This window comes from Rhipicephalus microplus, chromosome X (genome assembly GCF_043290135.1).
Source record: "Rhipicephalus microplus isolate Deutch F79 chromosome X, USDA_Rmic, whole genome shotgun sequence".
Taxonomy (NCBI): domain Eukaryota; kingdom Metazoa; phylum Arthropoda; class Arachnida; order Ixodida; family Ixodidae; genus Rhipicephalus; species Rhipicephalus microplus.
The window spans coordinates 425,522,280-425,550,043 of NC_134710.1; the positions used below are offsets into that span (position 1 = coordinate 425,522,280).

General features: G+C 44.4%; 2 pseudogenes; one reads left to right on the forward strand and one right to left on the reverse strand.

Moving 5' to 3' along the window:
- The first annotated feature begins 5,574 nt into the window (after positions 1–5,574).
- Positions 5,575–6,280, forward strand: LOC142775485 (uncharacterized; annotated as a pseudogene).
- Positions 6,281–23,725: 17,445 nt separating this feature from the next.
- LOC142775486 (uncharacterized) lies at positions 23,726–24,431 on the reverse strand (annotated as a pseudogene).
- Between the last annotated feature and the right edge of the window lie 3,333 nt (positions 24,432–27,764).

Sequence of the window (27,764 nt, forward strand, 5' to 3'; positions counted from 1 at the left end):
TTCTCCTCGAACTCGCACTGTCTACACTTGGCGTCATCTTCTGCTTTCTCTTCCGCACTAATTTCCACCTTCCACCCTACCCCGCACTCCGAACACTTTACGGTCTTTTTGACTATGGCTAGCTCAGTTTACCGATGCCCACGTGTTAGAAAACTGTACTAAAATACACTGGTCTAAGCCAAAAAGAACCACAATAATAAATAAATACGCTACACTTCACAGCACCTGCGCATGCACGTGGTCGGTCTACGCGCAGGCCTCAGCCACGTGGTGGCTGGAGAAAAAAAGACACAGTACAAAATACTAAAAAAAAAACGTACACCGTACTAGACCTAATCAAGCGTTACGCTAGCGCCTTACGTTCTCATAATGCTACATACAGAGGCAAGCTGGAAACATGCAAAAACACTTATCTGTAGCCGTCATTCCGGAGCTCTCCAAAAACACGTCCGACCTCTACCACCACTTCCATTACACATGTAAACGAAATCACTTGCCGGTTCTGGGAAGGCAGCGCCGCCTGGTGGTGATTGCGGGAACTCAGCCTGACGGTCGGCTCCCTTTGATCCCGGCGGCAAAGCGCAGGCACAGAAAATAAAGGAGGCTATGGCTCGGCTTGCACTCATTCTGGCATATCTTGGGCTACTCGTAGTGAACGCCACCGCTACTGATTATGATAGCCATGCAAAATGAGAAGCAAGAATATCTGTAGCAGCTACTCGAAAGACCTGCAAACTAATATTTTGGTACTGTCACTCTATAAACATGCGAAGTGATTTCGTTTACATAAGGAGCGAGAGGCCACCACTCTATTATTAGAAGAAAAGGACGCGGGTGACAGCGTATTACCTCTGCGCCAAATACGCTTTGAAAACCCGCCTTTTTTTTTTTTGCTCACGTCACTGGGATGCATGCTTGTAGAGAAAGTAAAGCGTTGACATCACGAGCACTGTCATACTACAAGACCCGCGCAAGCAAAGATTTGCGACTAGTGAATTTCAGAAGCGAAGTCAATACGAATCCAATAGTGGTATTGGATTCGTATCCTCTTTCGTATCTTCTTTCGGATTCGTATCTTCTCTTTCATTATATGCTGCATTGTTAATATATTACTTGCTTTGAAAAGTGGCGCAGAGGCAGTTTAACAAAGTGCATTTTCAATAAATCAAAATACGCTTTTGTAGGATATGCACCTTATTAATATTTCCTTTGTTGTTGTTCCCCATACACGGAGGCTGTATCGTAAATGGGATTGAATTAGTGCGTAATATAGCTGGTTTTTTAAGCACCGCGGCAAAAGTTGTTTTGCTCTACTTTTAATGCATAGTGCATATGAGATGCGTCTTGTAACATTATCAACCTGGGGGACCAGGTGAGATGTTTTTCAAAAACAACACCGAGAAATTTATTTGTTCTTGATACGCTCGATAACTTCACCTCGTAATTTTATGTATACGTTACTTCCGATTAATGCATTTCGTGAGCGAAAAAGTATACATTTAGTTTTCTTTGTATTTATTTCCAGTTGATTCAATATAAGCCATTCAAATCAATTATTGAACCATTAATTAGGCTGGGACTTAAGATGTAATTTCCTACTAAAAATACATTCGTGCCGTTGGCATAAATAACTATATCAGGCGTCAGCAGAACATTTCTATATCATTTATATATAATAAAGAAAGAAGTGGTTCAAGAATGAAACCCTGAGGTACACAATAATAATTTTCCCGAAAACTCAATTCGATATATTGGGCGTCCTTTTACTGGTAGTGGTTAATTAAATAACTATGTGTGAGGTCGAGATATAGTCCCTTAATACCATATTCCCTCAACTTTTTTTAATAAGATGTCATGCTTAACAGAGTCAAATGCCTTTTGAACTCAAGAATAATTCTTAGAATGTGCTTTTTGTCTTCAAACTTCTGAATGATTTTTGTATGATAGTTGTAAAGCGCCATTTCATTACACTTTATTTTCTGAAAGCCGTATTGGTTATCTGAAAGTATATCATTTTTAGTACAGAGTTTCGCAATTTTTACAATAAACATTTCTTCAAAAACTTCTTAAAACAGTGCTAATACCGACATTGAGGTGTATAGTTGTTGATATCATTCCTATCACATCGCCCCGCCGCGGTGGTCTAGTGGCTAAGGTACTCGGCTGCTGACCCGCAGGTCGTTGGTTCGAATCCCGGCTGCGGCGGCTGCATTTCCGATGGAGGCGGAGATGTTGTAGGCCCGTGTTTTCAGATTTGGGTGCACGTTAAAAAACTCCAGGTGGTCAAATTCTCGGAGCCCTACACTACGGCATCTCTCATAATCTTATGGTGGTTTTGGGACGTAAACCCCACATATCAATCAATCAATTCCAATCCCCTCCTTTATGTATAACTGCTACTTTAGTGATTCGTTGTTTATCAGGAAACACGCCTGAGATCAAAATGTGGCAAGATATGTGTGATAAAGGATTGATGATATGGTTGACAGCTGCTTTTCTCGGCATAGCTTTCAATTCTTCCTCACACATGCGCACACATTCTTTAGTTTTAGTGTTTGAGATTCAATCTCGTGTTCTCTTATTGAACAGTCGAACCCCTAAATGCACCTAATTGACCTTCCTCAACGAATACCAGAGCGCCCCGATGGTGCGCGGTGCACTCCGGGGGAAGTGTGCACATCGCGCGAACCGGCTCTTCTGTCGCTGACTGCTCGTTGGGGCCTTCGTTGCAAGAGAAACACAGGTCGCCGCTTCTTCACTGTTCTTGTATGATAAATGCATTGCAAATATCCAAAGGCATCTGGGTGTGTCCACGCATGGAGCATAGAAGCAATAACGCAGTAAGAGTAGATATATATAACCAAGGGGGCATGTACCGTGCGTCAGTTAAGCAGCATGCTTTTTATCACCTTGTAAAGACGAACTAATGTGAGCACAATGAGAATGAGCACGGAATTCCTGTTTATAAACCTTTTCGCTGGCTCGTAACTACCGTGGTTGCCAGGGCGCACCACCGCGCCTCAAAGCGGATGTGCTCCCAAGAAACTTCCGGCATCCCCATAGGCAAGCATCGGCGTGCACTCGTAGATGATTATTCTCGCCCGCATGTTGCTTTAGTCGTGCGGGTGTCTTTGTTTTTGTCGTCCCAACATGTTCTCGGCGGCTAAAACATCGCCTGTGACACCATCACGACGTGATCCATGCTGTTGTGTGCCAGGCTGCAGCTTACGGCCGGGAACAAACCTCCTTTCGGAAGTGCGCACTTGCAGGTTCCCTACGGCCACGCAGCGAAGAAATGCATGGATCGCAGCTGTGCGTCGGGACAAGTGGCAGTGCACGAACAGTTCGCTTGTTTGTTCTGCTCACTTTGTATAAGGTGAGAACCATTTTTATGGAGATCCCTGTAGTTTGTTACCATTGCGCGCCTGTACGTTGTCGGTAACCGTAACGTCCGCATTTGCCCAGTTCTTTGTCGCTCTTGGCAGCAGAGCCTCGAAAAATCACTTTTATTTTATAGTTGTGTGGCGTAGTATAGTGGCACCTGTTGTTAAGCTCACTTAGTGCTAAACAGAAGCGTCCTTTTTTGTCGTTTTCGAGACCAGCTTTGCCGCGATAGAGACTTCAAAATTTCTTCGCCAAAGTTGAGCCGTTTTCGTAATTATTTACCTTTGCGCGACTAAGAGGCCCTAGTTCAGGCGTTCCATGCTGCTTTTGGGATCACGTGGCCAGTCCCACACGCGTCTACCTTCTTTCAGAGGGCGCGGAATCGGATACCGCCAGAGTGTCATTTAATTCCGTCGGACGTTTAGAACCCACGGTGGTCCAAGTGAGCCTGCGCTATGGCACGACTTGCAGCACTGGCTAAGCCCTGCAAAAACTTATTGGTTTGAACGGAACGCTTGACCAGGCACAGTGCCTTGCTGTATGTTTACTAACCCTTTCTGCTGTCCCAACTCGAGGTCCGCACAATTGACGACAGACAACCGGTCACGCAAATCGCTATAACTTCATTAGTATTGATCTGCTTCAGAATGTTAAAAAAAGGAACTGAACGTAGGCTTGAGTGCAGGGCTTAACTTACCAGGCTGTGTTTGCTACTCACAATAAAACGTAATAAAATGCCACAGACGAAACGGCCTTGTGCAGATTCATTTCTTTCCCGTCTGTGGCGGCTGCATTTCCGATGGAGGCGGAAATGTTGTAGGCCCGTGTACTCAGATTTGGGTGCACGTTAAAGAACCCCAGGTGGTCAAAATTTCCGGAGCCCTTCAGTACGGCGTCTCTCATAATCAAATAGTGGTTTTGGGACGTTAAACCCCCCAAATCAATCAATCAAAGATTCATTTCTTATTCACGTGTAAAGCATCCAATCCCTGGAAAAGTTCCTACTTAATTTCTGACACATGCCTTAAAAGATAACCTACTTCTATCAAAGCACCCTTAGTGTTGAATACTGCCAAGTGTGCGATAAATAAGAACATCTGTTATGTGAGTGCCCACCGTACGTGTTACAATGGAAGACACAGGCTTCATTGCTAGCAGGAATCGGATTGAAAACACAACGTGAAATTTATATTTTGTGCACAGTGTCCAATGAGACAATGTCAACATATGTTACAATAGCAGTTATAGACTTTATTAAGACCACTGCACTGCACACTATACTGAAAAAACCATTGTTTTGCAAGGTTACTCGGTATACACATCCCTTCATACTGTCCCCATCATTGTACTTCATCACGTTTTTTTCTCCCTTTCCTCCCTGGGCAAAGTAGCATGCTAGAGCATAATAATGCAGGCCAACGTCTTCACTTCAGAATAAAGTTTTTCTCTCTTTGCCGTTGTCTTGAACTTTAGAAGAGAAACTAAACTGAACGTGGATAGTGAGTAATTGTGGAATTTTTCGCAGCTAGACAGGTATCTATGAAATCCGTTTACCTTTAAATACTGGTTTCCTTTGAAATGACGCTGTGCTCTTTTTTTTTATAGGTCAACCCTCATGTGAACCGACTCATCCATACTTCACACCATCCGTCTTCCCTTAACATGCTGCAGGAAATGTTACCCAAAAAATGGCCAAGTTTAAACGTGCTGAACAAAAAGAAGCACTAAAGCAAGCATGCACACATGCTGCATATGCTCTTGGGCAAATCAAATGTATTATAGACCAGTGGCATACATTTCTGGGATAGCTGCAAGTGGTAAAGCACCGGATGCTCCCCACCCTGTCTCTCCTGTAAACTCAAATGTCTGCATTGTAGAGAATTTTAATATGGATACACAAACTGATTTCGGAATGGAAGATGTGTCACACTTCATCAAAGAAAATGAGGCACAGAGATACCGCTTGACTTGCCTAGAGCAGGATCTCACTGCAGCAAAGAAAAAAAAAATGTTTAGCTTAAGAACCAACAGGTAAACTTTTCTGTAATAACAAAAGATATGGTTATGCAGACATCGAAAACTGTAAAGTTTAATACAGGCTTTGCGTCGGCAGGCATGTTCTCAGCATTTGCTAGGTTAGTGCTGTCCACATGGCAACCGTGTGCTGCATGCCTGAATCCATAAACGCAATTATTCCTGGTCATCATAAGGTTACGCTTAGGCCTCCTAACGCAAGACCTGGCATGCAGATTCAGTATTTCGAACAGCATTGTCAGTGACATCTTTCATACGTCAAGCAAATCAGCCAGCAGCATTTCGGGACGTTCTGTTTGATGGTCCGACAGAAATGATAGACTACACAGAAATATTTATACAGAGGCCTATGGTGATGACTGCGAGGAGACGAACCTACTCGAACTATAAGCACCACAATACAGTGAAGCTACGTGCTGTTACAACACCTTCAGGAGCCATGTCAAAAGCTTTGGGATGAAGGGTATCAGACAATGAAATCACTTTGCGTAGCGGCCTTCTAAAAAAATTCAAGGAAGGGGACGTTTCCCTCGTTGATCGAGGATTCCGCTGCCAAGACATGTTTGCTACGCGAGGGGTGACACTGATGAGGCCATCAATGAGAAAAGTCGTCCTCAGCTAGCAGGCGCTGAGATGACGTCTCAAAACTTTCACGCGTTCGCATAAACGTCGAAAGAGCAATTCAAAGATTGAAAGTTTTTAGGATCTTCCAAACTGTGCTGCCTCTGAATTTTGAGAAAAGAACGTCAAGAGCTTTGCAACTATTGACAAAGTGGTGATTGTATGCAGTGCATTGGTTAATCTGCAAACCCCAATCATCAAGATTTCTAATCGTCACGCTAAAGAACCCCAAGTGGGCTAAATTTTTGGAGCCCTCCACTACGGAGTCTCTCATAATCTTATGGTGGTTTTAGAACGTCAAACCCCGCATATATATATTCGTAATAGTTCTGGTAATTCATAGCTGCTACGTGGTACGAAATTGAATTGTGCTGTGCCATATACTGAATATTCCGTGTTTTTGGAGTTCTTTTTTTCTTTTGAAGTTTGGGTGGTTCCGGGTGGACATACAGTGCCTGTTGGGGATAATTAATATAATACTTTCTTAGGAGGAAGCGTTGCACTTACCGGAGCTTATTTCTTGTGAATCTCCCATTCTACACAAGTCGGCGTTTAGTTCAGCATTATGAAACGGTCCATTGTCTTGTTAATTTCATTTCGAGTAAACATGCGTTGAGTGTTGCTGACATTCCTGTTTTTCCATCCTTTCAATTCTTCTCACTTGCTACTCATTCACCCTGTTCATATGGCTGTTGATGAGTGTTGCTGTAAACTCATACTAGTGTACTTTTGGGCGGAGCAGTAGCTCGTAAAGCCCCTTCTCAGCTTTTTCTGCAAGCTTCCTTCATCTTCTTGACAGAAAAATAGGGACCCATTGCTGATGGTGTTTTAAATACTACAAAATGTTAGATCAAATGGTATCCGTATTAGCACGAAAGCCTGTAACACAGTACAATTTAGATGTCTCGAAGGTTTGTAGGTGACACCTCATACACATACTAGCACAAATACTGAAACACATAAAACTTGTGTTTAAGTATATCACAACCTCATATGCGGTTGTAGTAAGCACAAGCATACTTTACGAAGTTGCTCCCGCTAACGTAGGTGCGCTCCTTGGGACTGATCATTGTCAGCTTCGAAAATGCCTTTGACATGCTGAAGATGCCTCTTGAAAATCTGAGCTTATTGGTATAATATAATTGGTTTGAAGTTTCCCAGCAAGTGGTTATCGAATTTATACAAAATCATAAATATTTAAATATAGGGGAAAGAAACAACACGATCGCAAATTATGTGCTGGTGGGCATTATGCTTGCATAGCGAATACAAATGACATTTACTGTACACTTCTCGTGCTGCAATAGCTGGCTGCGAAACAAAGAAGTTGAAGCATACAATGATTTAAAAAATTCACCTTGGAACAAATGTTTCGCAATGAAATTTTAAACACAGTGCAGCACACAGCATCATATAGGCATCAATGCATTGAGAATTTCACGCATACTTTTGCTTTAAAAGCAGCGACTGACTTTGGAGAAACAAAACAATAGTAATTAAAATGTTTTCTGCAATGAGTGATGTCATGCCAATTACTTCTGAATAAAATATAACATATACACTTTTTTCAGGCATAAAATATTCACCAGAATATGAAAAGAAAATGACATGAACAACGTATTGGTACGACAAAGCTCAAGCACAAAAAGGTGGCAGTCTCACAGAAAATCTACAAAGCATCCAATCTCAAAGCTATCAGTTAGTGCATGCATGATGAACATTAGTTCAATTAATGTCATTACATTGAAAATGAATAGAAAATTAATGAATACATTCAAGCAGCAGTGAACCAACTGGCCCGAGCCACAACACGAATTGTGGTGCCAAACAATAACTTGCAATTGAGTGCACTTTAAATCTGCCGAAAAAATTAGTAAAGTGTACTTAGTCTTTAGTGTTAATTTTTACCATCACTGCAGACTTGGTCCTTCAGATCAGACCAAGATGTTGGAAAAAAGGGAAATTTTTAAACTGAATATAATTTTGTACAGTGGTTCATTGCCATGTGGAAATCCTAAAACTTCTTCCACCACTTGAGAGAACAGTGTGTGTTTACTCATCATGAGTGCAACCATTACTTACAACAATAGGTGCACGCCCAGTGCCGAGATGTACGTTAAGTATTAAATACTTCAGGTGAAATGTTGCCTGACACACTGTGCATTCGACAATGTTTCCTGATTCGGTGCCATTGCAGTGACATGTTTCCTTTGCACGTTTAATCTGTTTGAAGATACGCATTGACTGCAGCTCTCGCAATGTACTACTGAAATAAAAATTCCTCTTTGACTTTAGTACGTGTCAAAGAGATCTCGTCAAAAGCTCTGACTTCTGTCGTCAGCGAGGATTGCGTGAAAACCACAAAATACGCTTGACGCAGCCCTTTGAGCACCATTTGGGTCTGCACTTGCATACAGTATGCATGATTATGCTTGAGTTATAGATTTTCATTTATGTACACCAGTGTGGTACCACTCTTCGTCAGCGAAGCATCTTTCATTGAAGCTGGACATTTTATCCCGAGCACTCATTACCCACAGCATTCACACGACACAATACAATCTGGAGATGCCCCGATAAACGTCATGTTAGCTACCACAACGAGCCCACATTCTCTAACATATAAGCCCGTGTGTTTTGGTGACTCCTGGTCTCTGTATGGCTGCTTAGATTTTTTCTCGATTTTGGAGCCCCATGTCAAGTTGGCAACTTGAGGTGTTTTTATATAGCCCATTATTTCAGCCGCAAGGCTCGTAGCTCCAGTGCTGCATACTGCCACACGATACAGTAAAGAGGTAGTAATCCTGCCTTGACGTTCTTTAAGCCATCTCGGCGATTTTGCCGGATCACGAGTCGCCACCTCAATTTCACAACAGCGATCAGCTGTCAGCTGCACTTTTCTAGCCGTCTCCTAGTCCCTGTTCTTGTAAAAGTCGTGAAGAGGCATTTCCGCAGAGAGCTGCTTTTGCCTGGATGAACGTGCAGGGTCCAGAGCAGTCGTCTCGGGGGCAGATTCGGTCTGGGATGAATGACAAGAGCATCGTGTTCGGTGCAGTCACCTGCAAAACAGCATTTGAATCAGCGCTCCTTGTTGTGACGCTGTCCAGTACGATTATTTGCAGCAGGGTAAACACTGGTGGGATTCTCAGCTGTTAGATCACAATTTAGTTTTGTCGCTTGTGCACCAAAAGCAATCAGTTTGAGTTTCTTGCCTGCATTTGATGCAATAAGCGGGACACTTGCTCATTTGTGAAATTGTGGATTGTGCGGTGAGGCATTTCATTTTCAGAAACTTGATATGGTGCATGACGTCTTTTCGGCTAAAACTATTTCATGTCGGAGACTGGTGCTGCCTACAAAAAGTTGAAAGCTCAGTTACTAGTCTGAAAGCCTTGTAAGTGACAGATTGAAAACGAAAGCCTACTTTGCCTCTCTTTGAGGCCTCCATCCGTTTACAGGCAACGTTGGTAGGAGAGGGGTCGTTCAGGCCATACTGCGCACTTGCCTCAACACTAAATTACAGTGCATCCACGTGTGTGCAGCATTTCCCAAGGCTGAAATTTTCATTCAAATAAGCTTTAAGCATAATACAGTTGATGGTCCATGGGAAGCAACGTGGCAAAAACAAAATGAGAAGAATTCTGTACGACAGGATACTAGCAAATAGGACCAAACGATTGTTCTCACTCAAAAAGCGATTAATTTAGCATGATTGTGTTGTTTTCACGAAGTCAAAATATGGAAACCATCTCAGCCATTATGGCATGGTTTCCCTAAACTGCTCCCATTCACCACGCTTACTTAAATGCGTAGCTGTTCGGTTGCTGATCATTACTTTGCGGGTTCGATCTCGGTGAGGGGTGGTCGCCTGTTTATAATGGCGAAATACGAAATCTTCTCTGTGCTGTGCGATGCAATTCGTTCAAGAACAGCAGCTGATGATTGATCCACAATTCTCCACTGTGGCGTCCCTCAAAACACGAGTCGCTTCGGGACGTTAAAGGTCCGCATTTATAGTACTGCTTGAACAACATTTTTACACACGCGTGGCAATTATTTGTGTGCTATCGTCACCTTTATCAAATTTACGAAATGTAAAACTCCACATCAGCTTTTTGTAATCGGATCACTCACGTAGGTACAATAAAACAGCAGTTGGGGCATCGTGGCACTGCAATTCGCCTTTTGAATCGTCTGCTTACCCGGCCATGCAAGTGCAATGAGCACTTTCAACAGTTCCGCTCTCCTTTACGACGCACCTTGCTTGGTACTGCCTAAAGAGTGTTTGGCTAGCCTCAACCGTCGCCGCGACGAGAACAACGCCGTCACCATCGTCACCGCACTTTGCTGCCTTGAAGGACTTGAGTTGTTTAACTTTGCCACTTATGAACATGTTGTAAGCCTCTCGCATCTTGCGACGCTTAAACTGTTCCCCCGTGTAAAAGCAGACTCCTTAAATGAGGTACGCATAAATATCGGCAGCTGACACCGCGGGACAGATTCTTTTGGCCTGACGCGAAGGCAAACCACGCAACGTCGTCGTCAAACGGATCCGGCTGTTCGTCGCCTCCAAACGAAAGCTTCGTCTGGTATCGGCCTTGCAACTCGGCCTCAAGCTTGCTGAAGTAGCTGCTCGACACAGTTTGGCACTGCAAGCGTGCCATCATGGCATCCAACGAAGACAAACACAGATACAAGTCTACAAGCCGCGAAAAATCTCCGTGCCGCCGGATCGCACAGCGTAAAACGTGGCAGAAAGTCCCCCACCAGAAGCTGCGGGGGCCAACACGCGTGCCAACCAGTGTAGGTGTAAAGGTTCCAGCGGTGGTGGCACCTATACACGAATTGTATAGAGGTATAGCAGACTGAGGAGATAAAATTATAGTAACGGATGGGATATGCCAACAGACCTGCAGTGACTTGAACGACAAAGCTGCCGTGTTTGAAAATTCAGGTGCTTTCATAGAACCACCGCATGCCCCACAGAGCAGATGCATGTCAAAGCCTAAAGGTTCGGACGCCTAAACTCTTCGAAGTTGCAACTTAATAATCGATATGCATGTTTCAACACACGCCTCCGACGCTTGCTTCCACGACGACGCGGATTTGAAAAGGTAGCTTTAGTGCAATAATGTACCGCTGTGTGGTGAAGCATACCAAAACTCTGCAGTTGTGATGGCAAAGGTTGGGGTTCTAGGCGGCGGTTCAGCAGCTTCAATTTCGCATTTTTTATTGTTTTAAAAAACTACGCATTCTACTACCTTTCGGCACGAACACCCAAAAGCCATACTTCATTTTTATAGATAACAATGTAACATGCGACCACTGCTGGAAGCGGGTAATTTCAGCATAGAAAACATACAAACGCTGGCAGTGCGGCCGCTTCTTATTGTTATAAACGTGATATCGTTAAAACCGGTATTGTTGGGAGTGTCCTCGATTTATATCGCTTTGTTTTTCAATAACAGTGCTAGGTGCTTTATGTACTTCCACTAAGCCGACAACCACAGGGTTTTAACGGCAGTTCCATCGATGGAAATGATGTAAGCTACATTATTATCAGAGAGTTGCCAAAATACAAGCGTGTTTAGGCATCGTCGCATATTTTGTCCAAGCTTTGTCCAAGCTTTTGGCAACGACATACTTCCGTCGGCGCTGCGTAGATATAAAAAAATATATAACCACACATCACCAATACCACATGGGTACACAGCTTAAACTACTACGTCCCCAACAATATCGAATAACAGTAGCAGCATAAACATATTTTTTCGCAATTTTTTAACAGTGCTCTAGAGACGGAAGTTGAAAGTATCATGGTAACTTGTACTTTTATGATTTCCACGTGCATCTCTTATTAACTTGATAGATTAGAGGAGCGGTGACGCAGGGATTAACACCCGTTATGTTGAACGCATTGTGCAAGTTCTAATATTTATAAAAAAATGTTTACTTACTTTTTTCGGCGCACTGCTTCAATTCATTCCTTTAGTCTGCTGTTTTCGTACCATCTGTATGTGAATTGGTAGAATTTCACTGGTGGAGTCGACCCCTTCGTGTTTGCATGGCTATTGTGACAGTTGACGACGCATCAATAGTTCCCCCCTTTCTGTTGGGGTGACATCGTGGAACGAGGGGCGTTTCAGTGCAGCGCGCGCTTCGCAAATGCGTGGGAGCCAAAGGGAGCGGAGGGGTCGCTACACGCTACTAGTATTTATTTTTTACTCGGAGAAGGATGACCCAATCTTTGAATGCGTTCAATGGTGACAGGTTCGAGCCCTAGAAGGTCATGAGAGATATCTTTATTTACGGCTGCCTCCAGGGATCCGCCGACTTCACCGTGTGGTTCTGGTATCCCAAAAAGGACCGAATTAGGCATTTCACTGTGATTTTTTAGTTCTTTTATTTTTCTTTCAAGCATCAGAACAACTTAGTTCATATTCGAATGCTGGTACTGACATGAACTGACCTTTTCATCAAGTTTTCACAAGGCATCTACATTTTTTTTTAATTTCCACTAGGCGATTCTCTTTTATATCTTTATTATTAGCTAAATTTTTCGTAAGCTTTTGTCATAGTTCTGCAGTGTCAGGACCGGGGCTCGTTTTAATGTCTCTCTCTAAAACTACCAGTTTTCTGAGGCAGACAACAACAACATCAACCAAATAGCACATCCATGGGTACGGCAGCACTAGCTAAAACGGGTTATTTCAACGGTAACACTTGCCGCAATATTTCCTCACATGCCAGCAAAAACAGAGGATTGTCAGTGAACCACATTCTATCGGTGCCGCCGTGCCCAATGATCGCGTGGCCGAAAAGATGGTGCTTTATACTGGTTCCACAGGGTGTCACTTCATGCTATGGCTGCGCGGCTGCTTCTGCGCTTGTTGACGTTAAATGAAGTGGTGATCTGATCGGCGGCATCAAAACCTGATCCCAGGCGTCATGGCGGTTGAAATCGCTGAACTCGTGAGCAGCCACTGAAACAACAGTATGCTCCAGGCAATGCGCAGTGCACAAGAGGCCGAATCACTGCACAGCAAAAAGCAGAGGATTCTAAGTGAACCACATTCTTCCGGTTCCACCATGCCGAGATCTACATATAGTGGGCGCCAGCTATCTTTATCCAGAGTTTAAAATATGCCGACTCATGCAATAACGACGAACGCGACCAAATGCATGTTGCTGATCATTGGCTTAAGTTAGTCAGACTATTTTTGTGTTCTCAAATGTTGTTTATAGTTCGATCTCTTTAGTTACCTAACTTTAAGAGGTATGAAGACGGATGAAAATTTTCAAATATAAAATTTGTAGATCGGTTTGCGAAATGTCTGATTAAACAGTTTCGAACTTTGTATCTGAAATTATTAGTGTTTTTCTGCTAATTACCGATTCCCACAAAATGCGATAAAAACTCACAGCTTGGCCGGAAAGGCAAAGCAATGAATGCGATAGCAACAAATGGCCCCGCCGTGGTGGGCTAGTGGCTAAGGTACTCGGCTACTGACCCGCAGGTCGCGGGTTCAACTCCCGGCTGTGGCGGCTGCATTTACGATGGAGGCGGAAATGTTATAGGCCCGTGGGCTCAGATTTGGGTGCACGTTAGAGAACCCCAGGTGGTCGAAATTTCCGGAGCCCTCCACTACGGCGTCTCTGATAATCTTATGGTGGTTTTGGGATGTAAAACCCCACATATCATCATAGCAACAAATGGGAAGGTCACGCACAGATTGAAGCGTGCCCCACGTTTCTCGAAATGACACACCAAACGTGCGCACAGGTACAGATAATCGCGAATAAGGGTCTCAGTTGTTACTTCATTGTGACTGATAAGCACGCCCTTTTCGCAAACGGAGACTGTGCGACGATTGCTGATTGATTGATATGTGGGTTTAATGTCTCAAAACCACCATATGATTATGAGAGACGCCGTAGTGGAGGGCTCCGGAAATTTCAACCACCTGGGGTTCTTTAACGTGCACCCAAATCTGAGCACACGGGCCTACAACATGTGCAACGATTGCAGTGACCTTTATGCGCCCGGTAACTAACAGAATCGTTCCTGAAAGCCCAAGGCCAGCCAAGACGCATAATTTTCCGCAATGCGAGATAAGAGCGTGCCACTGAGTGTCGTCCACTTCCTCTCCGCGGTGCAAAATACGCGTGGCAGATAAGAAAGCTCGCGGCCACATCGTGACGATGTGTCTACGGTAGGATGGATGGATGGATGGATGTATCCGGCTGTGCCCTTTAAATCGAGTGGTGGCCCACCGATTTAAAGCCACCTAGCCATAAGGTCGACGCCACCTAGCCATAAGGTCAAGTACTATCACTGTGTGTTTATGGATTGAAGTTAACTCGCACCTCGATTGTAGCCACCAATCAGTTAGCCTCCTTCTGGTTATTTCTACCCGCTTAAAGTCTATTTTGCCTTCACTGTCCCTAAACCCTAATGCTTTAAAGTTTTCGGCGCCATTACCTTCGACTATAGGGCAGAGCCTTTACAGAACATTAGGAAATGTTCAGCCGTTTTCCCTCCTCTCCACACGCACAATATACCGTGTCTGTGCCTTCGTATTTTGCTCGGTACGTCTCGCGCACCTGTCTGATACATGATGTTCCACACGAGATGATCATTTCACACAGCCACTGTTTACCACAGTTTGGACGACTGACGAAGACGTGCGACTTGAGGCGATAGATACAGTGTCTAGCTGCTGTGTTAAGGGACATATCGTTCAGAGACTTTGGAAGTGCACATAACGACAATTGTTCTTAAAGTTTGTATTATTTGGCGAGACAACCAGCTTCAAGCACTAAGCTGGGGAATGTCTGGGATGATTTGGAATTGAAGCTGAGCTTGAAATACGAAGAGCCGACGGTAAAAGTTTTCACCTCGACATACGAATCCTTTCAAAAACAGCATAAATTTTGATTTGATTGGTATGTGGAGTTTAACGTCCCAAAACCACCATATAATTACGAGAGACGCCGTAGTGGAGGACTCCGGTAATTTCGACCACCCGGGGTTCTTTAACGTGCACCCAAATCTGTGCTTACGGGCAAACAGCATTTCCGCCTCTATCGGAAATGCAGCCGCCGCAGCCGGGATTCGATCCCGCGGCTTGCGGGTCAGCAGCCGAGTAGCCTAGCCACTAGACCACTACGGCGGGGCCTACAGAAATCTTGTACGACAACTTCTAGGAACACTAGCAGCTTACTTTCGACGACCTGCCCCATGCATACATAGACTAACATGGATGATACGCATACTTAATTTCAAATTACCCATATGCATAACAGCTACACTGTAAAGAAAATTAATTCGAGGTGGTAGTAAAACACTTGTCATTTAGTCCCCCCCCCCCCCCCCCCCTATTCGGAGCGATTTTTCCTCCGGACATCCAGAGGAAAACTTTCGCTCTGGCCCGCCGGAGGAAGTGCGAGGCACATCCGGAGTACTTTACCAGATATTTCCCTCCGGCCGACCGGAGCAATTGCCTAGCGTCGCCGGAGTTCTTTTTATTGGCATTTTCCTCCGTCTCGTCGGTGTGACTACGTGGCATATCCGGAGCATTTTTCGAGGGTGTTTCACTTTGGCTATCCGGAGCTGTTGTGTGGCACCTCCGGAGTACTTTACGAATGTACTTACTTTGTCCGGACAGAATTTCCGCGAGGTGGATCAGTACTTTTAAAGTGTGTGCTCCGCTGTTTAAGTGTGTGCTCCGCTGTTAAGTGTGTACGCTGATCGTTTCACACAATGGTTAGATGAAAAAAGCCCCGATTCTCATACAAGCACTGCAGAGTTGCTGCGTATTTTTCCCACAGAGCTCGAGCAGATGAAATTCAAGAAAGCATTTGACTTCTTATTCTTTGATTTATTCAAAATTAGTTGCCAGTTCTAAATAATTGCCTAGCATTTTGGAAAAGGAGAAAAGAAGAAACAAAGATGTAAAATACCACCAAAAATAAAACACAATAAAACAGATCCCAAGAAATAAAGACCACTGATATTTGAAGCGCAGCGCATCAAAATGAAACCCATAATTCTGCAAAACGATGCACGAGAAACGAATAAACGCGGCCTCCGAAAACGACTCTTCACCATCCCCGAAGGACCATTCATCATCACACCACATGACACCGCATCGTTGCTGCAAGCGTTTGACATCGCAAGCTAACTTCCCAGCGTGGTTTGCAGTATCCGCCCACCAGTAGCGCTTGCATTCCGTTTCGCGATTTAGCATGGCTTGGAAGGCTAGCTGCCGGATCACTGGTACGCTGTTTCTGCCGGTACTCGGCCTCCCCGGCCTGCATTTGTGACCGGAGTGGACCATCGGCCCTGCGAATGCGAGCTCTCTGAGTTGTACGTGGCATAAACATGTGGAAGGTTTCAGGAAAACGTGATGCGCACGTGATCGGCGTCACGGCTGCGACAAGATGGACAACGTCGGGACGACACTGTGAACGACGTCACTGCCTAATATGTATTGATGGGCAAGTTGGTGAGCCATGATCTTTTGAACAAGTAGCGCACAAAAGGATACAATGACACGCACACATGAAGGACGCGAACACGGCGATTGTGTTAACGTCCTTCATATGTGCGTGTTTTTGCATTCTTCTGTGCGCTGCCTCTTCAAAAGACGTGATTGTACAACAGCCAATGGAGACCGCTCGTCACACCGATGCCGCACGTTTTCTTTCTCCCAGCGATATACAGCTTTTCCTGTAAAAAGGCGCAGCTTGAACTGACTTCGATATGAGTCGTTTAACGTCCCAAATCCACCATACATGGTTATGACAGAGACCGCAGTAAAGAGTCCGGAAATTTCCACCAGCTGGGCTTCTTAAACGTGCACCCAAATCTGAGCACACGTGTCTACAGCATCTTCGCCTCCATCTAAAATGCAGCCGCCCCAGCCGGGATTAGATACCGCGACCTGTGGGTCAGTAGCCGAGTAACTTCCAGTAGAACACCACGGCGGGGCGCTTTAACTGACTTAACGTCGCAAAGACAGCGGAGCTCTTGGCAGCATCACTGTTTAGTTTGGTGTATTGAAACATTCCACAACGAATGTATTATGCGAGGGGACCATTCCTGAATGCTAGAGCCTCAGCTTATTTAAAATGGTTATCAGCCGGTTCTTTCCTCCACACCAACTCCTTGCCCTCTTCCTCTTTACCCTGCTTCAGCCTCTCCACGTATACCCTCTCTCTGCCAGCCTAAACTCACTACTCTAGACTTCCCTCTCAATCACAAAGCTTTGCCTCACCCTTCATCCAGCTTCGCTATCGCAGCTAGGCTACTATGTGCTGATGACGGATCCCGATGGATTTAACTCGGCTTGATTTAGAAGTATGATGGGAATTCTACCGAGAGCGTCGAGCAGCGAGCGTGCCTTCGGAGAAGCTTGGCAACACTGTTGTGAGCTGCATGGTACCGAGCGAACAATCGTCACGAAAAAACCCCCCCCCCCCCCACCCCAACCCACCCCCCCCCCCCAAAAAAAAAAAACAAAGCAGTGCGACTTCCGTTAAGGAGCCCAAAAGAAGCTGATATTTATGTATTTTATTCTTAAAAGTATGGACAATTGTCGCACGAAGTGTTACTGAAATGCGAAAGGTAGTTCAAAAAATCACTTTATTTATTTTGTACGGTGAGGTATATGCGCAACTTGAAATGACAGCTCGTATTTACTTTTTATCATTGTCTCCAATGTAGTACCAAATGCATGGTCGCCATCATGATTGACGCTACTTTTGGATGCCCCCATTTTACGTTTAAATGTCACACCTAACTATTCGGTCTCCGAGCCATCGACAAAAACACTATTTTTGAACGTGACGATCCCGAAAGTAACTATATATGCTGGAAAGATGCAAATAAGAAAAAGCGTGACGAGCAACTGCGAAAGTCTACAAGCGACTCGGCGAAACAAGATGCCCTCATCCGCCTATTTGGAAATGGCAAACTGGCGCGTGCTGGGACGCCCGCGCCCCATGAACCCAGAAAAAGCAAAAAAAAAAAAGAACTACGAAGTAACCGGATCATGACTGAAATTCAGCTATGAGCCCGACCGAGGAAGTAGCACCATTTCTGGCTACGTTCCCATTTTCAACGCTTAATTCGCTTGCATAGGCATCGCAGCCAGCACGTGCCCGAAAATATGCGACGATGCCTAAACGCGCTTGTGATTTGGCAACTCTCTGGTAATAGTGTAGCTTACATCATTTCCATCGATGGAACTGCCGTTAAAACCCTGTGGTTGTCGGCTTAGTGGAAGTACATAAAGCACCTAGCACTGTTATTGAAAAACAAAGCGATATAAATCGAGGACACTCCCAACAATACCGGTTTTAACGATATCACGTTTATAACAATAAGAAGCGGCCGCACTGCCAGCGTTTGTATGTTTTCTATGCTGAAATTACCCGCTTCCAGCAGTGGTCGCATGTTACATTGTTATCTATAAAAATGAAGTATGGCTTTTGGGTGTTCGTGCCAAAAGGTAGTAGAATGCGTAGTTTTTTAAAACAATAAAAAATGCGAAATTGAAGCTGCTGAACCGCCGCCTAGAACCCCAACCTTTGCCATCACAACTGCAGAGTTTTGGTATGCTTCACCACACAGCGGTACATTATTGCACCAAAGCTACCTTTTCAAATCCGCGTCGCCGTGGAAGCAAGCGTCGGAGGCCTGTGTTGAAACATGCATATCGATTATTAGGTTGCAACTTCGAAGAGTTTAGGCGTCCGAAACTTTAGGCTTTGACATGCAATTGCTCTGTGGGGCATGCGGTGGTTCTATGAAAGCACCTGAATTTTCAAACACGGCAGCTTTGTCGTTCAAGTCACTGCAGGTCTGTTGGCATATCCCATCCGTTACTATAATTTTATCTCCTCAGTCTGCTATACCTCTATACAATTCATGTATAGGTGCCACCACCGCTGGAACCTTTACACCTACACTGGTTGGCACGCGTGTTCGCCCCCGCAGCTTCCGGTGGGGGACTTTCTGCCACGTTTTACGCTGTACGATCCGGCGGCACGGAGATTTTCGCGGCTTGTAGACTTGTATCTGTGTTTGTCTTCGTTGGATGCCATGATGGCACGCTTGCAGTGCCAAACTGTGTCGAGCAGCTACTTCAGCAAGCTTGAGGCCGAGTTGCAAGGCCGATACCAGACGAAGCTTTCGTTTGGAGGCGACGAACAGCCGGATCCGTTTGACGACGACGTTGCGTGGTTTGTCTTCACGTCAGGCCTAAAGAATCTGTCCCGCCGTGACAGCTGCAGATATTCATGTGTACCTCACTGAAGGAGTCTGCTTTTACACGAGGGAACAGTTTAAGCGTCGCAAGATGCGAGAGGCTTACAACATATTCATAAGTGGCAAAGTTAAAACACTGAAGTCCTTCAAGGCAGCAAAGGGCGGTGACGATGGTGACGGCGTTGTTCTCGTCGCGGCGACGGTTGAGACCAGTCAAACACTCTTTAGGCAGTACCAAGCAAGGTGCGTCGTAAAGGAGAGCGGAACTGTTGAAAGTGCTCATTGCACTTGCATGGCCGGGTAAGCAGACGATTCAAAAGGCGAATTGCAGTGCCACGATGCCCCAACTGCTGTTTTATTGTACCTACGTGAGTGATCCGATTACAAAGGGCTGATGCGGAGTTTTACATTTCGTAAATTTGATAAAGGTGACGATAGCACACAAATAATTGCCACGCGTGTGTAAAAATGTTGTTCAAGCAGTACTATAAATGCGGACCTTTAACGTCCCGAAGCGACTCGTGTTTTGAGGGACGCCACAGTGGAGAATTGTGGATCAATCATGCGCTGCAGTTCTTGAACGAGTTGCACCGCACAGCACAGAGAAGATTTCGTATTTCGCCATTATAAACAGGCAACCACCCCTCACCGAGATCGAACCCGCAAAGTCATGATCAGCAACCGAACAGCTACGCATTTAAGTAAGCGTGGTGAATGGGAGCAGTTTAGGGAAACCATGCCATAATGGCTCAGATGGTTTCCATATTTTGACTTCGTGAAAACAACACAATCATGCTAAATTAATCGCTTTTTGAGTGAGAACAATCGTTTGGTCCTATTTGCTAGTATCCTGTCGTACAGAATTCTTCTCATTTTGTTTTCGCCACGTTGCTTCCCATGGACCATCAACTTTATTATGCTTAAATCTTATTTGAATGAAAATTTCAGCCTTGGGAAATGGTGCACACACGTGGCTGCACTGTTATTTAGTGTTGAGGCAAGTGCGCAGTATGGCCTGACCGACCCCTCTCCTACCAACGTTGCCTGTAAACGGATGGAGGCCTCAAAGAGAGGCAAAGTAGGCTTTCGTTTTCAATCTGTCACTTACAAGGCTTTCAGACTAGTAACTGAGCTTTCAACTTTTTGTAGGCAGCACCAGTCTCCGACATGAAATAGTTTTAGCCGAAAAGACGTCATGCACCATATCAAGTTTCTGAAAATGAAATGCCTCACCGCACAATCCACAATTTCACAACTGAGCAAGTGTCCAGCTTATTGCATCAAATGCAGGCAAGAAACTCAAACTGATTGCTTTTGGTGCACAAGCGACAAAACTAAATTGTGATCTAACAGCTGAGAATCCCACCAGTGTTTACCCTGCTGCAAATAATCGTAGTGGACAGCGTCACAACAAGGAGCGCTGATTCAAATGCTGTTTTGCAGGTGACTGCACCGAACACGATGCTCTTGTCATTCATCCCAGACCGAATCTGCCCCCGAGACGACTGCTCTGGACCCTGCACGTTCATCCAGGCAAAAGCAGCTCTCTGCGGAAATGCCTCTTCACGACTTTTACAAGAACAGGGACTAGGAGACGGCTAGAAAAGTGCAGCTGACAGCTGATCGCTGTTCTGAAATTGAGGTGGCGACTCGTGATCAGGCAAAATCGCCGAGATGGCTTAAAGAACGTCAAGGCAGGATTACTACCTCTTTATTACATCGTGTGGCAGTATGCAGCACTGGAGCAACGAGCCTTGCCGCTGAAATAATGGGCTATATAAAAACACCTCAAGTTGCCAACTTGAGATGGGGCTCCAAAATGGAGAAAAAATCCAAGCAGCCATTCAGAGACCAGGAGTCACCAAAACACACGGGCTTCAAAGTTAGAGATTGTGGGCTCCTTGTGGCAGCTAACATGCTATTGATTGGGGCATCTCCAGATTGTAATGTGTCGTGTGCGTGCTGTGGCTAATCAGTGCTCGGGATAAAATGTCCAGCTTCAATGAAAGGTACTTCGCTAACGAAGGGTGGTACCACGCTGGTGGACATAAATGAAAATCTGCAACTCACGCATAATCATGCATACTATATGCAAGTGCAGACCCAAATGGCGCTCACAAGGCATGCGTCAACCGTATTTTATGGTTTTCACGGAATCCTCGCTGACGACAGAAGCCATAGCTTTTGACGAGAGCTTTTTGACACGTACTAAAGTCAAAGAGGAATTTTTATTTCAGTAGTACATTGCCAGAGCTGCAGTCAATGCGTATCTTCAAACAGGTTAAACGTACAAAGGAAACGTGTCACTGCAATGACACCAAATCAGGAAACATTGTCGAATGCACAGTGTGTCAGGCAACATTTCACCTGAAGTATTTAATACTTAAACGTACATCTCGGCACTGGGCGTGCACCTATTGTTGAAAGTAATGGTTGCACTCATGATGAGTAAACACACACTGTTCTCTCAAGTGCTGTAAAAAGTTTTAGAATTTCCACATGGCAATGAACCACTGTACAAAATTATATTCAGTTGAAAAATTTTCCTTTTTTCAAACATCTTGCTCTGATCTGAAGGACTAAGTCTGCAGTGATGGTAAAAATTAACACTAAAGACTAAGTAGACATTACTAATTTTTTCGGCAGATTTAAAGTGCACTCAATTGCAAGTTATTGTTTGGCACCACAATTCGTGTTGTGGCTCGGGCCAGTTGGTTCACTGCTGCTTGAATGTATTCATTAATTTTCTATTCATTTTGCACAGTAATGACATTACTTGAACTAATGTTCACCATGCATGCACTAACTGATGGCTTTGAGATTGGATGCTTTGTAGATTTTCTGTGAGACTGCCTCCTTTTTGTGCTTGAGCTTTGGCGTACCAATACGTTGTTCATGTCATTTTCTTTTCATCTTCTGGTGAATATTTTATGCCTGAAAAAAGTGTATATGTTCTATTTTATTCAGAAGTAATTGGCATGACATCACTCATTGCAGAAACATTTTAATTACTAATGTTTTGTTACTCCAAAGTCAGTCGCTGCTTTTAAAGCAAAAGTATGCGTGAAATTCTCAATGCATTGATGCCTATATGATGCTGTGTGCTGCACTGTGTTTAAAATTTCGTTGCGAATTATCTGTTCCAAAAACCCGTGTTAGAGCGAAGAATTTTAAGGCCCCTTTACAGCCACGCACCATATCATTGTTCATATCTGTAGTCAATTGAAATGGCGCTCTTTGGCCATCGACTGGCCCTTGCGCCACTAAAAACTACTCATCATCACATCTGTTCCAAAGTGAATTTTTCAAATCATTGTATGCTTCAACTTCTTTGTTTCGCAGCCAGCTATGGCAGCACGAGAAGTGTACAGTAAATGTCATTTGTATTCGCTATGCAAGCATAATGCCCACCAGCACATAATTTGCGATCGTGTTGTTTCTTTCCCCTATATTTAAATATTTATGATTTTGTATAAATTCGATAACCACTTGCTGGGAAACTTCAAACCAATTATATTATACCAATAAGCTCAGATTTTCAAGAGGCATTTTCAGCATGTCAAAGGCATTTTCGAAGCTGACAATGATCAGTCCCAAGGAGCGCACCTACGTTAGCGGGAGCAACTTCGTAAAGTATGCTTGTGCTTACTACAACCACATATGAAATTGTGGTATATTTAAACACAAGTTTTATGTGTTTCAGTATTTGTGCTAGTATGTATATGAGGTTGCACCTACAAACCTTCGAGACATTTAAAATGTACTGTGTTACATGTTTTCGTGTTAATACGGATACCATTTCATCTAACATTTTGTAGTATTGAAAATACCATCAGTATTAGGTCCTTATTTTCCCTTCAAGAAGATGAAGGAAGCTTGACGAAATAGCTGAGAAGGGGCTTTACTAGCTACTGCTCCGCCCAAAAGTACACTGGTATGAGTTTACAGCAGCACTCATCAACAGCCATATGAACAGGGTGAATGAGTAGCAAGTGAGAAGAATTGAAAGGATGGAAAAACAGGAATGTCAGCAACACTCAACGCATGTTTACTCGAAATGAAATTAACAAGACAATGGACCGTTTCATAATGCTGAACTAAACGCCGACTTGTGTAGAATGGGAGATTCACAAGAAATAAGCTCCGGTAAGTGCAACGCTTCCTCCTAAGAAAGTATTATATTAATTATCCCCAACAGGCACTGTATGTCCACCCGGAACCACCCAAACTTCAAAAGAAAAAAAAGAACTCCAAAAACACGGAATATTCAGTATATGGCACAGCACAATTCAATTTCGTACCACGTAGCAGCTATGAATTACCAGAACTATTACGAATATATATATGCGGGGTTTGACGTTCTAAAACCACCATAAGATTATGAGAGACTCCGTAGTGGAGGGCTCCAAAAATTTAGCCCACTTGGGGTTCTTTAGCGTGACGATTAGAAATCTTGATGATTGGGGTTTGCAGATTAACCAATGCACTGCATACAATCACCACTTTGTCAATAGTTGCAAAGCTCTTGACGTTCTTTTCTCAAAATTCAGAGGCAGCACAGTTTGGAAGATCCTAAAAACTTTCAATCTTTGAATTGCTCTTTCGACGTTTATGCGAACGCGTGAAAGTTTTGAGACGTCATCTCAGCGCCTGCTAGCTGAGGACGACTTTTCTCATTGATGGCCTCATCAGTGTCACCCCTCGCGTAGCAAACATGTCTTGGCAGCGGAATCCTCGATCAACGAGGGAAACGTCCCCTTCCTTGAATTTTTTTAGAAGGCCGCTACGCAAAGTGATTTCATTGTCTGATACCCTTCATCCCAAAGCTTTTGACATGGCTCCTGAAGGTGTTGTAACAGCACGTAGCTTCACTGTATTGTGGTGCTTATAGTTCGAGTAGGTTCGTCTCCTCGCAGTCATCACCATAGGCCTCTGTATAAATATTTCTGTGTAGTCTATCATTTCTGTCGGACCATCAAACAGAACGTCCCGAAATGCTGCTGGCTGATTTGCTTGACGTATGAAAGATGTCACTGACAATGCTGTTCGAAATACTGAATCTGCATGCCAGGTCTTGCGTTAGGAGGCCTAAGCGTAACCTTATGATGACCAGGAATAATTGCGTTTATGGATTCAGGCATGCAGCACACGGTTGCCATGTGGACAGCACTAACCTAGCAAATGCTGAGAACATGCCTGCCGACGCAAAGCCTGTATTAAACTTTACAGTTTTCGATGTCTGCATAACCATATCTTTTGTTATTACAGAAAAGTTTACCTGTTGGTTCTTAAGCTAAACATTTTTTTTTTCTTTGCTGCAGTGAGATCCTGCTCTAGGCAAGTCAAGCGGTATCTCTGTGCCTCATTTTCTTTGATGAAGTGTGACACATCTTCCATTCCGAAATCAGTTTGTGTATCCATATTAAAATTCTCTACAATGCAGACATTTGAGTTTACAGGAGAGACAGGGTGGGGAGCATCCGGTGCTTTACCACTTGCAGCTATCCCAGAAATGTATGCCACTGGTCTATAATACATTTGATTTGCCCAAGAGCATATGCAGCATGTGTGCATGCTTGCTTTAGTGCTTCTTTTTGTTCAGCACGTTTAAACTTGGCCATTTTTTGGGTAACATTTCCTGCAGCATGTTAAGGGAAGACGGATGGTGTGAAGTATGGATGAGTCGGTTCACATGAGGGTTGACCTATAAAAAAAAAGAGCACAGCGTCATTTCAAAGGAAACCAGTATTTAAAGGTAAACGGATTTCATAGATACCTGTCTAGCTGCGAAAAATTCCACAATTACTCACTATCCACGTTCAGTTTAGTTTCTCTTCTAAAGTTCAAGACAACGGCAAAGAGAGAAAAACTTTATTCTGAAGTGAAGACGTTGGCCTGCATTATTATGCTCTAGCATGCTACTTTGCCCAGGGAGGAAAGGGAGAAAAAAACGTGATGAAGTACAATGATGGGGACAGTATGAAGGGATGTGTATACCGAGTAACCTTGCAAAACAATGGTTTTTTCAGTATAGTGTGCAGTGCAGTGGTCTTAATAAAGTCTATAACTGCTATTGTAACATATGTTGACATTGTCTCATTGGACACTGTGCACAAAATATAAATTTCACGTTGTGTTTTCAATCCGATTCCTGCTAGCAATGAAGCCTGTGTCTTCCATTGTAACACGTACGGTGGGCACTCACATAACAGATGTTCTTATTTATCGCACACTTGGCAGTATTCAACACTAAGGGTGCTTTGATAGAAGTAGGTTATCTTTTAAGGCATGTGTCAGAAATTAAGTAGGAACTTTTCCAGGGATTGGATGCTTTACACGTGAATAAGAAATGAATCTTTGATTGATTGATTTGGGGGGTTTAACGTCCCAAAACCACTATTTGATTATGAGAGACGCCGTACTGAAGGGCTCCGGAAATTTTGACCACCTGGGGTTCTTTAACGTGCACCCAAATCTGAGTACACGGGCCTACAACATTTCCGCCTCCATCGGAAATGCAGCCGCCACAGACGGGAAAGAAATGAATCTGCACAAGGCCGTTTCGTCTGTGGCATTTTATTACGTTTTATTGTGAGTAGCAAACACAGCCTGGTAAGTTAAGCCCTGCACTCAAGCCTACGTTCAGTTCCTTTTTTTAACATTCTGAAGCAGATCAATACTAATGAAGTTATAGCGATTTGCGTGACCGGTTGTCTGTCGTCAATTGTGCGGACCTCGAGTTGGGACAGCAGAAAGGGTTAGTAAACATACAGCAAGGCACTGTGCCTGGTCAAGCGTTCCGTTCAAACCAATAAGTTTTTGCAGGGCTTAGCCAGTGCTGCAAGTCGTGCCATAGCGCAGGCTCACTTGGACCACCGTGGGTTCTAAACGTCCGACGGAATTAAATGACACTCTGGCGGTATCCGATTCCGCGCCCTCTGAAAGAAGGTAGACGCGTGTGGGACTGGCCACGTGATCCCAAAAGCAGCATGGAACGCCTGAACTAGGGCCTCTTAGTCGCGCAAAGGTAAATAATTACAAAAACGGCTCAACTTTGGCGAAGAAATTTTGAAGTCTCTATCGCGGCAAAGCTGGTCTCGAAAACGACAAAAAAGGACGCTTCTGTTTAGCACTAAGTGAGCATAACAACAGGTGCCACTATACTACGCCACACAACTATAAAATAAAAGTGATTTTTCGAGGCTCTGCTGCCAAGAGCGACAAAGAACTGGGCAAATGCGGACGTTACGGTTACCGACAACGTACAGGCGCGCAATGGTAACAAACTACAGGGATCTCCATAAAAATGGTTCTCACCTTATACAAAGTGAGCAGAACAAACAAGCGAACTGTTCGTGCACTGCCACTTGTCCCGACGCACAGCTGCGATCCATGCATTTCTTCGCTGCGTGGCCGTAGGGAACCTGCAAGTGCGCACTTCCGAAAGGAGGTTTGTTCCCGGCCGTAAGCTGCAGCCTGGCACACAACAGCATGGACCACGTCGTGATGGTGTCAAAGGCGATGTTTTAGCCGCCGAGAACATGTTGGGACGACAAAAACAAAGACACCCGCACGACTAAAGCAACATGCGGGCGAGAATAATCATCTACGAGTGCACGCCGATGCTTGCCTATGGGGATGCCGGAAGTTTCTTGGGAGCACATCCGCTTTGAGGCGCGGTGGTGCGCCCTGGCAACCACGGTAGTTACGAGCCAGCGAAAAGGTTTATAAACAGGAATTCCGTGCTCATTCTCATTGTGCTCACATTAGTTCGTCTTTACAAGGTGATAAAAAGCATGCTGCTTAACTGACGCACGGTACATGCCCCCTTGGTTATATATATCTACTCTTACTGCGTTATTGCTTCTATGCTCCATGCGTGGACACACCCAGATGCCTTTGGATATTTGCAATGCATTTATCATACAAGAACAGTGAAGAAGCGGCGACCTGTGTTTTTCTTGCAACGAAGGCCCCAACGAGCAGTCAGCGACAGAAGAGCCGGTTCGCGCGATGTGCACACTTCACCCGGAGTGCACCGCGCACCATCGGGGCGCTCTGGTATTCGTTGAGGAAGGTCAATTAGGTGCATTTAGGGGTTCGACTGTTCAATAAGAGAACACGAGATTGAATCTCAAACACTAAAACTAAAGAATGTGTGCGCATGTGTGAGGAAGAATTGAAAGCTATGCCGAGAAAAGCAGCTGTCAACCATATCATCAATCCTTTATCACACATATCTTGCCTCATTTTGATCTCAGGCGTGTTTCCTGATAAACAACGAATCACTAAAGTAGCAGTTATACATAAAGGAGGGGATTGGAATTGATTGATTGATATGTGGGGTTTACGTCCCAAAACCACCATAAGATTATGAGAGATGCCGTAGTGTAGGGCTCCGAGAATTTGACCACCTGGAGTTTTTTAACGTGCACGCAAATCTGAAAACACG